The 13,874-nt window shown below is 43.3% G+C and overlaps 1 pseudogene; it reads right to left on the reverse strand.

The window, feature by feature from the left end:
• Positions 1 to 8,434: 8,434 nt before the first annotated feature.
• Positions 8,435 to 11,619, reverse strand: LOC147453195 (pentatricopeptide repeat-containing protein At4g18520, chloroplastic-like; annotated as a pseudogene).
• Between the last annotated feature and the right edge of the window lie 2,255 nt (positions 11,620 to 13,874).

Genomic DNA, 13,874 nt, shown 5'->3' on the forward strand with positions numbered 1-13,874 from the left:
GACCATTGCCAAGGTGTAGACTTATGTGATAACCGAGCTTCGTGAAACGACTACATGAAGAGAACGTCCTCAAGGTTCGGATTGGTGGGCTACCCTCACCATGTTGCACCACCGAGGTTACCCTCTAAGACGCAATTATAAAGCTCAACGAACTTATTCAACCAGTTTACATCACGCCAACAACCATCTCTTGGCTCAATGATACACATAGGCATGTGCCACCTGAGCACTGTGTTCTCACTTTCAAGGATAAGGAGGAACGGATTAAGCTGCTACGCCAATCACATCTCCTCAAAGGAGCAAATGTATGGATCACTCAGGAACTGACCACAAATCAGCTCAAGTTAAAAAGCACGAACTCATGAAGCACACAAGCAAGATAAATGGGCCTTCTAGAGAGGTGGTAAAGCCATCATCCAGGAGTTTAAAACTCCTAAAGGTACTCTCCCCTCACCTAACCCTACAATTTTCTTTCCTTTTCTTTTATCCTTCTAGCGGATCCTCCGTCCTTTACTGATATGTATCCAACCGAAACCCCTTCACTTGGAAGAAAACATTATTATGTTTTGTATGGTCCCTTGGATCATATCTGACCTCTGTGGACGATAATTCGGTCTATCTATCCAAGTGGAAGCTACCTTGTTATATTTTGTATGGTCCCATGGGTCATATCTGATCTCCATGGATGATAATTCAATCGGATGGAGGTCTCTTGGGATAGTTTTCTACTACGCTAAAATCTCTTCTTCTTGATCGTTCGTGTGTGTATGTGTGTGTGTGTACGCGCGCGCGCATGCGTGCACACTAATAAGAAGAGGAAAATGGTATAACCTTACTATCACCCAAGTTTAGTAGATTGGTTATGCCATTTCCCTCTTGAATAATAGGTCTTGAGTTCAACTCTCCTCGTGATAGATCTGTAAAGGTCTCTTGGGATAGTTTCATACGATGTTAGAATTCTCTTCTTCTACTTCTCTCTCTCTCTCTCTCTCTCTCTCTCTCTCTCTCGTATGCACGTTTTGTAATGCTGTGAAGAAGGTGTCCGGCAATCTATGCGTCTGTATGTAGGATCAAGTAGCTACAAAGAGGACCTGATAGGATAGACCCACCCAAGATCGCAGAACTTAAAGCCTTTCTTGATACAAGAGAAGTTGACGGGATGGAACAGCCCAAGGTCACAGAACTCAAGGCCTTCATTCAGCTCTTTGACTTCAACCCTTCGGTCTTGCAAGACCCTTCTCTCCGCTTCTGTAGGACCTACCTGGAGAAGCTTAAAGTGAAATTGCCACAATTTGCCTATGGAGTCAAAACTCAAAGGCTAGTAAACCAGAAGAAATTGATGATGGTATGCCTGAACTTGAAGAGCAGTCTGGAGGCTTCAAAATGATAGCGGTATGTCCTCCGTCTATGGGAAAATACAAAATAGTTCAAACTGGTACATAATAAAAGAAAAGGACTTTTGGTGGATGATAAGATCTATGGGGATGGTTGGAGCTCTAGTACTAGGGATATGTGCATGTCTCTATGCTTAGGGTAGTACAACCATGCAAATGCATCAATCTAGCTAGCTCCATCATGTGCTAATGGGGGGGTGTAAAATGTGGTACACGGTAGGATCGGGAGCAAGACCTACCCTACTGAACGCCCCCGGATGAGCCATCATCTAGGCTTGTCTCTCCTCAACAGCTCGATGTGCTCAGCTTCAGATCTCCTCGATTTGTCTACGGTGAATTTGTGGGGTTGGGCCTCTGGTGGCACGTGGGCGTCGTCTGGCAGGCTCGCCTTAGCGTGTTGAAGGGTCACTCTCGTCAGTGGGTCTGGGGGTGGGAGGGGTGTAGCTCTCTGAAAGAAGTCTGTAAGTTGTGATTGTCTCCCCGGGCCCACCACTTGGGTCTCTGTAGGTGGCTATAGAAGCGTTTCCATGTGCCTTTGTATCTCTAGCAAGTAGCACCCCAGTTGTCTCTGATCTCGAGAGTGCATGACCTCTCAGAGGGTAGACTGCCCTCTGAATAGTGGCTTGTATCGGCCTTTGATATCAGACAAAATGCTACTCACTCTCCACTTCCTCTCTGCATACTCTACACATTCCCTCCTCCGTGGGCATGTCATGAGCTTGCAACAATCAATCTCTAGTCTATGTGAGGACACTATGAGCTGACCAATTGCTACTTGTGAGCTGTGTGGCATGTAGGTGTCCATATAGGGTGGTCACTCTATGAAACCCGTCCTCTAGTATGGTAAGAAAATGGTCTCTGTAGTGCGACATCTTCCGTTGGAGGGGATATGTGATCCAGGTGTGTCTAATATAGAGTTGCCAAAGATTCTATCGGATCACTATGTTTCTCTTACTACGTGAGAGATGAAGCTGAGGGGAGTGAGGGTCATACTGGAAAGGTAGCAAACTCTCAAGGTCAAGGCCGTGTGCTCCAAACCATGCTATTATTTTGTGTACCATGCTCTGTCGTACCCAGACTCTGATATCTATATAGCTGGCTCAAATGCTCTCCGTGTGAGTTTGTTAGTCAAGAGCTCTCTCACTCTCTGGATAAAGAATACCGTCTAGAAGAGTGCCTCCACTACCATGGGGAGGGTGGCAAGCTCTACCCTGATGATTTCCTGCGGCATTGTGTGCTTGCCTCGAAACAAGACAGAAATCATATAGATCTGCGGTCTCTCAAGCACACCAACAACATTCTTATGACTCAGTCATGTGTTGATTACTTGGGGCCGTGCCAGATGTCAATTTTTTGTTGGTTACACGTGGACATTTCAGGACACACCTCAAAACTGTCTTAGAAAATCAAGGTAAAAAGAACGTAGTTGCTTACTAATGTGCCATAGTTTTTATGAGTATTTATCTAGCATTAAGGTTCTCATTCATTGTTTTTATGAATTATCATACTTGCATGCATATGTTAAGGAGTGGCATACTATTGTGAGTTATATAGGGATCTAAATCACTGATGTCTTTGCTTACCATGCGTGTATGTGTGTGCGCGCACATCTATATCAAAAGTACCCATTACAAAGGCACTTTCTTTCCTCAAAACAATGCCGAAAGCTGGCACCAATAATCACAATCCTCCGCTTTTCTATCTTTGAAATAAAAAGGATGTGGTATTGTGGCAATCACGACACATTTGCATTTCCGATCTAACAAGGATATCCTCTCCTTCAGGTGTATTGATAGGTGCACATGCAACAACCTATTTCTGAGAATGACTACAAAGCTATGGTAGATTTTTCGCATGAGGCATGTCATGGACCACCCAATTTGAATGAATACAAAGCTATGGTGGATTTGTCACATGTGACATGTCATGGGCCACCCAATTTGAAATAGGAAGGCACTCTTTCTACGACATTTTGTGAGCTATATCCTCTAGCCTCAAGTCAAACTCTTTGCTTAGAACATGCTCACAATCACAAAAACAAAACTAAAGAGCCAGATTATTTGAAGCCGTCCACGAACTATGCCCCGACTGCTTCCATGTTCTATTCTGGACTCTCAAGGCTTCAATGTCTTTGGCCTTCCCCGGCATTCCTGCTGCTTCATATATACTCACCATTACCCTGTAAGCTGATGCATTGCATCTATCAAGCTCTACTGCTTGTTCAAATGCCCAAATCCCCACATTCACATCTACCAAGCACCCAAAAGGAAAAGCCATGTTGCTGAGTTAGCCGAAGAAATGGCATCTTCTGAAGCACTTCAACTGCTTTATCCAGGTGCCCCGCACATCTCAGGAGGTCAACCATGCTTGTAAAACAATCTACATCAGGCTCCGAATGTCACGAGGACGTGGCAACTGCTAATCTTAGTTGTTGGTTTCTTTCCAATGATTTTTGTTTAATTTTTGAGACCCTCTTTTTGAAGTTGCAAATGGTTGGACATTGTATGACCAATGTGAACGGTAGTTTCATCCGCAGACGGGAAGTTGGTCGGCACTGGAACTCGTAAAGTAAAAGGATGTCTAGGCTCATTTCAAGATTATGTAGGTCCCCCCGTCACACTTAGCAAGTTGGGTGGATACTAGGAAGTGAACTTAATAAAGGTACAATGTCAAGGTGGGGAAAGTTCTCGACAGCTGCTCTACATTGCATTTTTGGATGCGGTCCTGGTGGGGATTGATGGTCAGATAACCAGTGGGAGTCCAACGGAAGCATCCCCTAAAATTTAGCGAACTGGTATTTTGGGCCACGGAATCTATTCGCATCATTAGCTTCAGAATGACAAGGGGAACATTTTATTACTCTGCTGCAAAGTCAATTGATGCATCAATTGAGAGATTTTTAAGCAGGAAGCCCAATGCAAGGAAATTGCATGCATGAGTGCCAAGTGGCACTTTTTGGCCAATTTACCAAGTTTGGAAGAATAGAACTCATAATTGACTTTTTGGAGTAGTTTTGGAGGCTGAGAACTCTAATTTTCAGCCATCTCTCTCCATTTTTTAGTTTCCCATGACTTTACCTAGGACCAAGGAGCTCATTTTTAGCATTGGAAGGCATCAGATGCGTGTTTACAAGGATGTTTTGCTGCGTTTTCAGCGATACACACGTTTTGACAGCCATGAAAATCTTTCCCTTTTTGCATCTATTTGTTCAGAGATGCATTACAGGCCAAGCGCAGAAGAGAGGACGCTCGATTTATGCTGGGGGGATGCTTCATTGAGAACTTGTCATCACAGGTTAAGAGCTATGGAGTGCTTTCTTTCCCTCTCATGTACAGTGTGGTGCTAGGAGTGATGCCCTGCTCTCTCTCCCCCCTACGTACAGTTATGTGATGTCCCACAAGAGGGCTCTTCATTTGATTGATGTACAACTGTGTGGGTTCATGCATTTGTGCTGAGGTAAGAGCCTCCTTGAGCAGGAACAGGGGTAGCTAGTTGCTACTCCAAAGCAGGCACTAGTTAGGGTCATAACCTCACCGTATAGGTGCAAATTCGGCGATGTGTATGCAATGTAAATTGACTATTTTTCAGCCATACGCACGCGAAAACCATTGGGAATCGTACCCCACTGGTAGAGGACAGCTAGGGAACTATTTGGGGCTCAAAACAGAGCAAAAACCAGTAAATACAACATGTTGAATTTACTGTTTTTGGGAAGGAATTAGAGGGTATACGCCAGTGCAAGTGAGTTCTAGCAGGGGAATTGGTTTTGCGCAAGTTTTGGGGATGTTATGCTTCCAAAATTTGGCCAAAACATATGGTATCTAGTTGGATATAGGTGAAGGATTCTGAGGACTCGTCTTTGTAATTTACCCTCCTAAAGAATAAAGAAATATTGAAAGGGGCGCCAATTTTGGAGCCTACAGGTTGTCGGTGTACGGTCGGAGCATTCTAGCTTCCGAGCGGTGTGTGTACTTAAGTGTTAATTTTTGTCGCAGGTTTCCTCTACACGTTTTCTCAAAGAATTTCCGGTGAAAGCCAAAGCCTACTGTCTCACGGGCCAGTTTCAAGGCTCCATTGCCGGGATAAAATCACTTTTTCCTCAAGAAGTGAGCCTCGGTTGTTTTGGGTAAAGACACAGAGTACAAGAACGCAGGATTATACTATGGCCGACAAAGGGAAGGGCATTATGAAAGAGGGTTCCTCTTCACAGAACAGACAAGAAATTCCGCATGTTCATCCCGCCAAAAAGTGATCAAATTAGGGTTGATTTTCTACTGCTTTTTTAGAGTTTACAAGTATGAACCAAGATGAAATAGGGAGAGGTCTCACGGTGGTAGATTGGCCACTAGATCTCCTGCGGGGAGTGATGTGGGTCTGCCAAGTGGCACGCTGCTCACCGATTCTCTGAGACGATTGCTTGGATTTTTTGACACATTGGTAAATCATCTTGAAATTTGAGCTTACTTTATCATGGGTAGTACGCTACACTGTTGCAGAATTATGCTTGTTTGCAGAGGCAAGAGCCTCTTGCAGAGGTGAAAAGTTAAGGGACAGGTTGCAAAATGCTATGTGGTGAAGTTCAAAAACTATCCACCTATGGATGGAAAGTGGATGGAAGAGCATGAACTGTCAGAGTCACCAAATGTATTCCAGCTTTACCTTGAGGCCTTTGGGTTACATCCTACTTATGCTCCAACCCAACGTTGTTGAGAAATTTGCGGTCTTGCCAGGAAAGCACCGGGCTTATGGCTGTGAGATTTTGTGAGAGAACTCAACAAAAACTATATGAAGGAGTTAAACCATAGATGCCATGAAGACTAGGGTTTGGAAAGAAGTGCAATCAAAGAAGACTCACTCTTTCTCTCTTGCACTCACACACACAAAGAAAGAACACAAAAGCGAATGTCAAAACAATACGAAAATGAAAACATCAAGGGCATGGTCATATCGTATCATGGGTAATATGAAAGGGTTAATAGATGAGTTAATGGCATTCAATCTTGGCTGACCAAATAGGCTACGAATTGTTCTTTGGAATTGTAGTTTTGTGCTTACCATAATATATATATTTTGTCTAGTGATTAGGATTAATTATGTGTACAAATCCTCTTGGTTCATAGCAAAATAACTACGCTTACGTCAAAAGAAAAGTTATAGTCTATGAGAGGTAGTATGATGGGATCCGATGATAGAAGTATTTCATTAAGCCTTTCTGGGCCAAAGAGAAACACTATACGTTGTTGAAAGTGTATTTTTCGGCTAATCCATACGTTAATTCTAATAGATCGTACAGAGTGAAAGCGATAGAAATGATCATCATGTGGGTTATTCATCTAGGATAGTATGTGAGAAATGGAGATATGAGAGAAGTGAAGAGATGAAAAGTTTCCCTCCCAAGCCCTATTCTTGCCCGTAGGCAATAAGGATACTGCGGGGAGAGATGTACTTGTAGAAAAGAGACCCTAGAATTTGCAGAGAGGATGAATTACTAAGAATGAGAGAGATAGGTTTTCTTAAGGAGATGAGATTAGATACATACTGCGGGGAGAGATGTACTTGTAGAAAAGAGACCCTAGAATTTGCAGAGAGGATGAATTACTAAGAATGAGAGAGATAGGTTTTCTTAAGGAGATGAGATACATATATATATGTTGGATTAGAGATGAAAAAGAAAACAATGAGAAATCAAGAAAACATCAATGTAGAACACATTTTACTTGACAAACCCTTCGGCACCATTATTGATGGAGAGAGAAGAAGAGTGGATAATTCCACTTTGATTGATACACCAAGTGCAAGACCTTCTTTGATTAGAGTTGATCTTTCAAGGTTAGCTTGTTGCAAGAATGGCTGGTCTCCCTCTAGGAGAAAGTGTAGGCTTGGGCTTATGTTCATGGCTAAGTACAATTAGGCATTATTACTCACTCCCTCAAGAATTCCTCTCCTCCATGGCTTGAATGCTTGAGTTCCTTTTCAAGGAAGAAGAGGTCCCCTTTTATAGGTGAAGGGAACCCCCAAGGGTTTACACAAGAAGAGAGGAGCCAGTGTGAATAGGAATTGGAAAAGTTGAAAATGAGTTGTCCCTACATGATCTGGGCAGACTGGGGTCCAATATTCTGATCATATCTCCTTAACTGTGGATCCAAATAAAAAAGTAAAAATATGGGCAGAAACTTCAGCTCATTGACTATGATTTTCATTTTAAAATCATTTTCCAATTCGGATTGGAACCTTGTGTAAAAAATTCATCAAAATAGGGTCCATTTCTGGCAGCAAAAGTCTTCCTGTGGTCCCCTTAGCCTAAACTTTCATTTAATTCCAAAGGACACCTCATGCCATATGAAAGCATGACATTGCTCCTTAACAAAGTTTTGTAATCATGCTTGCAATAATGCATTAAAATAAGTGTATCTTTGAAATCATGCCACCTAGTGTCCCAATACTAGTAGCTATTTAAAAAGAAATATAAGAAAAGTATAAAAAATACATAGAATATATATAGATTGGAGTTTACCCTAGATAGAGGATCTAGCTAAGGTGTGAGATGATAATGAGATAGTAGAAATAAAAAATCAATGTTTTTTGCCCCAAGTTAAAGAGGCGGAGCTATTGAGCTTTTTCCATAGTATTTTCTAATGGTAAAGTAAGAATAGGTTACCCTTGAGAAAAATAATAGGATGAGATAGAAAGCTTATTATTATACTTAAATATGCATATGTACATTATAGGAAAGATAATTATGTATCTAAAAAGTTACAAGATAGATATTGTAGCATGCGTTCCCACTATGTACGTGTCACAGCACGACAACGTGTGCAAGGAAGGGATATTGATAGAGCTAGCACATCATATATACATATGAATTCAATGTAATAGATGAAAATGACAAAAGTATTACTGGGCTACATTACATTTTTGGATGCGATCCCAGTGGGGATTGATTGTCAGATAACCAGTGGAAGTCCAATGAAAGCATCTCTTAAAATTTAGGAAACTGCTATTTTGGGCCACAAAATCTATTCGAATCATTAGCTTCAAAATGACAAGAAAAACATTTTATTACTCTGCTATAAAGTCAACTGATACATCAATTGTGAGATTTTCAAGCAGGAAGCCCAATGCAGAGAAATTCCATACATGAGTGCCAAGTGACACTTTTTGACCAATTTACCAAGTTTGGGAGAACAGAACTCGTAACTGACTTTTTGGAGTAGTTTTGGAGGTTGAGAACTCTGACTTTCAACCATCTCTCTTCATTTTTGAGCTTCCCATGACTTTACCCGAGACCAAGGAGCTCATTTTCAACATTGCAAAACATCAGATATGTGCTTACAAGGCTGTTATGTTGCATTTTCAACGATACGAATGTGTTTTGACAACCATGGAAATCTTTCCCTTTTTGTATCTATTTGTTCACAAATGCATTACACGTCAAGCGCAGAAGAGGGGACACTCGATTTATACTGGGGGATGCTTCATTGAGAACTTGTTCACAAACTAAGAGCTATGGAGTGCTTTCTTTCCCTCTTATGTATAGTGTGATGCTAGGAGTGATGCCTTGCATGCTACACACTGCTCTCTCTCCTCTACGTGTAGTTATGTGATGTCCACAAGAGAGCTCTTCATTTGACTCATGTACAACTGTGTGGGTTCATGCTTTTGTGATGAAACAAGAGTCTCCTTGAGCAGAAACAGTGGTAGCTAGCAGCTACTCCAAAGCAGACACTGGCGAGGGTCATAACCTCACGGTACAAGTGCAAATTCTGCGTTGTGTATGCGCTGTAAATTAACAGCTTTTCATATATATAGACGTCAGAACCATTGGGAATCGTGTTCCACTGGCAGAGGACAGTTAGGGGATTGTTTGGGACTGAAAACAGAGCAAAAACCAATAAATACGTGCTGAATTTATTGTTTTTGGGCAAGAATCAAAGGATATACGCCAATGCAAGTGAGTTCGAGCAGGGGAATTGGTTTTGCGCACGTTTTGGGACTGTTGTGCTGCCGAAATTTGGCCAAAACAGATGGTATCTAACTAGATACAGGTGAAAGATTCCTAGGACTCGTCTTTATAATTTACCCTCCTAAAGAACAAAGAAATATTGAAAGGGGCGCCGATTTTGGGGCCTACAGGTTGTCGACATACGCTTGGAGCATTCTAGCTTCCGAGCCGTGTGTGTACTTAAGTGTTAATTCCCGTCGCAGGTTTCCTCTGCATGTTCTCTTTGTGTGCGTCTAAAGTAAAGAGTTTCGGGTGAAAGCCAAAGCCTACCGCCGCATGGGCCGGTTTCACCAAACCATAGGTTGCTCCCATATTATCAAAAAACTCTTGGGCCTTCTCAACCAGACCTTGATGATTACACAAGTTTAGCAGGCAAAGAAACGTCACTAAATCTGGAGGGATGCCCTCCCTTTGCATTTCTTCAAAGCATTTTAGTGCTTGCTTACCTTGACCTTTTTGTGCATATCCTGCGATCCAAGCACTCCAGGAGATGACGTCATGAAAAGGGAGCTTTTGGGCCTGGGACAGAGCACCACACTTGGCATACATGTCCACAAGAGCACCACCAAGTAATATATCATGCTCCAGTAATCCCTGCCTAGAAACCTGATCATGAATTTTCTTTCCCTTGTCAATAGCTCCAATTAGGGCACATGCTTGGAGGAGAGACATATAGGTCACTGAATTCGGGCGGATGCCCTCACGCTGCATTCCTTCAAAACAATCCAGAGCATGTTGGCCTGTGATCAAAGCACTCCAGGAGACAACGTCGCGAAAGCGGAGCTTTTCTAGGGCACTTCGTGCCTAAGAAAGAGCTCCACACTTGGCATACATATCCACAAGAGCATTACCCAACACTATGTCATGTTCAAGTAACCCCTTCCTCAAAATCTCTTGATGAATTTGCTTACCTTTATCGACAGCTCCGATCACAGCACACGCTTTAAGGATGCATAAATAGGTCGTTGCATCTAGAGCGATGCCCTCACGCTGCATTTGCTCAAAACATTTGAAAGCCTCTTGGCCTTGTCCCTCTTAAACATAACCTGTGATCAGAGCGCTCCATGAGACCACATCACGAGACGAGAGCCTCTCTAAGACAATGTGCGCTTGGGGAAGAGCACCACACTTGGCATACATGTCCACGAGGGCGTTACCCAGTACTGTATTCTGTGACAACAGACCCTGCCTCAAAATCTCATCATGGATTTTCTTTCCCTTATCAAGGGCTCCAATGACAGCACAAGCTTTCAAAATGGACACATATGTCACGGCATTTGGAACGATGCCTTCGCGTTGCCCTTTGTACGAAGGAGTCTAGCGCCTGGCAGCCTTCCTCCTTCTGAGCATATCCCGCAATCAATGCACTCCAAGAGACAACATCGCGGGAAGGGAGCTTCTCTAAGACACTATGTGCCTGGGAAAGATCACCATATTTAGCGTACATGTCCAAAAGAGCAGTACCAAGTACTACATTATGCTCCAGCAACCCCTGCCTTGAAATCTCCTAGTGAAATTCCTTTCCCTTGTCGATGGCTCCTATCAGAGCACAGGCTTTCAAGACGCATGAACATGTCACTGCATCAGGAGGGATGCCCTCCTGTCTCATTTGTTCAAACAGTGTAAGGCATTTTGGCCCTGCCCCTCTCGAGCATAGCTTGCTATTAGTCTGTCCACGGAATAACACTACTGCTGTTGTGCATGTGAAGTAATGCTTGAGCTTTCTGCAGCTCACCGCACTTTGCATACATAGTTACATCTGCGTACATTTTCTCAGCTAACCCCCTTCTCTGAAGCTCGTTATGTATGCTGGTGCCTCTGGACAAATCCTTATTCTTACCGCACGCCCAAAGTGTGGGCAGAAAAGTGTGGGAAGGGGATGCCATTTGAATGCACTGCTCAATTGCGAATCCATGCCTGACAAGCTCGTTGCTGACCCAAGATGGATTGCTAGGGCTATCCATCCATTAGGTGCTTGAAATCGGGCTGCCTGGGGGCTCGCTTGCTGTTGCGATTGTCCCAATCCCTGAAGAAGTCCTTCCATGACGAGTCCAAGTCCTCCCCAGCTGCTGCGCTGCTGCTCGTCGAGAACCCAAAGCTCTGTAGCTGGTGATGAGCCGCTATGCACTTAAGAAAAGGTTTGTGTGATTTAAAACATAAAAACAAAAACAATATAAGAATATTAAGGAGACATCTTCCAAAAGGTCTTGAGAGGCTACACATACTTAGGTCGGGTTCACATTGAACCGGCGGAAGAAACAAGCCTTTGTAAATTTGCCGCCACCTGGTGTGAACAGTGTGGAGGAGAATAAGTGAAAAAGTGAAGGGGACTGAGAGAGGCCATCAACTCTTTCGGGGGGGGGGGTCGGAAGAAAAATGGAGGGCCCAGCGGAAGAGTGCTTCAACTCCAACTAATCAAATTTCGCCATGAAGCATCGACGCCCCTTTGCATTTCTCTTCCGCCTAGGCTGGGTTCACATCGAGGCGGCAGAAAACATGACACTTTATGAGCTCTTCTGGGTGGAGAAGCTTGCAAACGTTCTCTTCCATCGGCCATGTGTTCACATTGTTGGCGGAGGAAAATGTGAGGCAATTTTCTACCACCGTCTTATGTGAACGCTGGGAGGCGATGGAAGAAATAGGAGGAGACAAGTGTGGACAAAAGGGTGGGAGGTTTAGTTTAATGTGATTGGTGCCAACATGGCACTTTTTGCCAAGGTGGAGAGTGGAAGAAAGAACTTCCGAGGGCGGGGGGGGGGGGGGGGGGGGGGTAGGAACAAATGCCCTTTTTCTCTTCCACGATGTGGCACTCTCCATCTTCACTTTTTCACTGTCCTATGTGAACAGCAAGGTCCACATGGCACTTTCTTGTTGGTTTACAAGCTTACAAGCTTTTCCAATTCTTTCCGCCGCCGAATGTGAACGCAGCCTTAAAACATTCACAAGTTATCTATTCCATTTTGAAGTCTGAGGGAAAACTTCTGGGCTTCTTCAAATCTCCTAGCCAGCTGGTGAATGTCATCATTCATCTCTTGCAGCCAGTCTTGGATGACATACCCTGTCCCATTGTCTATCAGGTGTTCGTGCAGCTCTTCATTCATAGTAGTACTCCAATGAGTCTCTGAGTACTGAAGTCTTGTGCCTGTAAATCCTGATTTTGTCCAGTTTGAGATTGGTATCCTGTACAAAACATTCTAAAAACAATATCTTCAAACTTGGTCCTTGGAAATTAGCAACAAATATGTAGGAATTTCTAAGCCTCCATATGACCCACAAGAACTCTTCCCTAAATCTATTTCAAAATTCTAATAGTAACCTAATTGAGTCCCCTAACAATAGCTGCTTCCAACTAATCTGAAATCCCAACGTGTTGAGAAGAGGCTGAAGGATAGGGTAATTGGTTTGGCAATTAAGAAATAGGTGAGGGATGTCTTCCACTGCTCTTCTGCATTTGGCACACATCCCATCACTCTGGTTGTCTTTTCTACTTCTGTCCTCTGTCCAAAGTGCTCTATGCAGGATGAGCCAAAGAAGCATAGATTGTTTAGGCTGAATACTTCTGTTCCAAATGGCTTGAAACTTGTGCTTCCATTGATTCATGTCCAGCCCAACATTCCATCTCTTATTTAGAGTAATGTGAAGGGGGGGGACCAACTCGGAAGTGAAGTTAGGGGGGTTTGTGAGAGCTACACCACTTTTCCATCTGACATTCTTGGAAGAAGTGAGAACAAAGGAATCAAAAATCCATTGCAGGTCCTTGGGGAATTGTAGAATCCTTCTTTCCAACAGTTGCACCTCCCAAGGTTGCAATTGGCCTGTCTTGATTAGCTGGTCAGTGGATAGCCAAGAGTTAGTTGTTTTGTTAGTTGTTCTGTTCCAGAGATCCTCCCATGTTCTAAACCCCTTGTAGTGGATTCCCCTAGTTGTTCTGGCTTGAGGTTGGGTAATTTTAGGGATGGGTTCCCTAGCCCACCAAATAGACTCTTCTTTTCTTATCCCTTGATCCTGAAAGTTTGCCTAGCTGAATTCCAAGTAGGGCCTACCTCTCTCCCATGCCCGCCAAACTGACTTGAGTAATGAAAAGCCTACAAGAGTAATCTCCTGTGGCCCAAAGAATATAGAGACCCAAGGGAGCTTGCTCCAACTCTTTTGTCCTTTGATGTGAAATTCCTTCAACTTCTTGAACAGTAAATAGGCCCATTCGGCTTCAGGTTGATCAAGGGCCCTGGTCACTGTCATGATGGCCAGTTTGTTTGTCCATGCTTTGATATTTCTAACACCAAGACCTCCAACTTCTTAGGGAGAATGCATATGTCCCATTTCACCTTAGCAACCCACTTCTTAAAAGGGTCCCCTACCCATAAACAATTCCTACAAATTTTAATCATATCACTTAGGTGGGAGTCTGGGGGTCTCCAAAAGTTGAGAAAGTACAAAAGGTAAGCAACCATAAAATGATTAATCACCAAAACCCTGCC

The sequence above is a fragment of the Adiantum capillus-veneris genome, chromosome 8 (genome assembly GCF_014529385.1).
Source record: "Adiantum capillus-veneris isolate H3 chromosome 8, ASM1452938v2, whole genome shotgun sequence".
Classification (NCBI taxonomy): Eukaryota; Viridiplantae; Streptophyta; class Polypodiopsida; order Polypodiales; family Pteridaceae; genus Adiantum; species Adiantum capillus-veneris.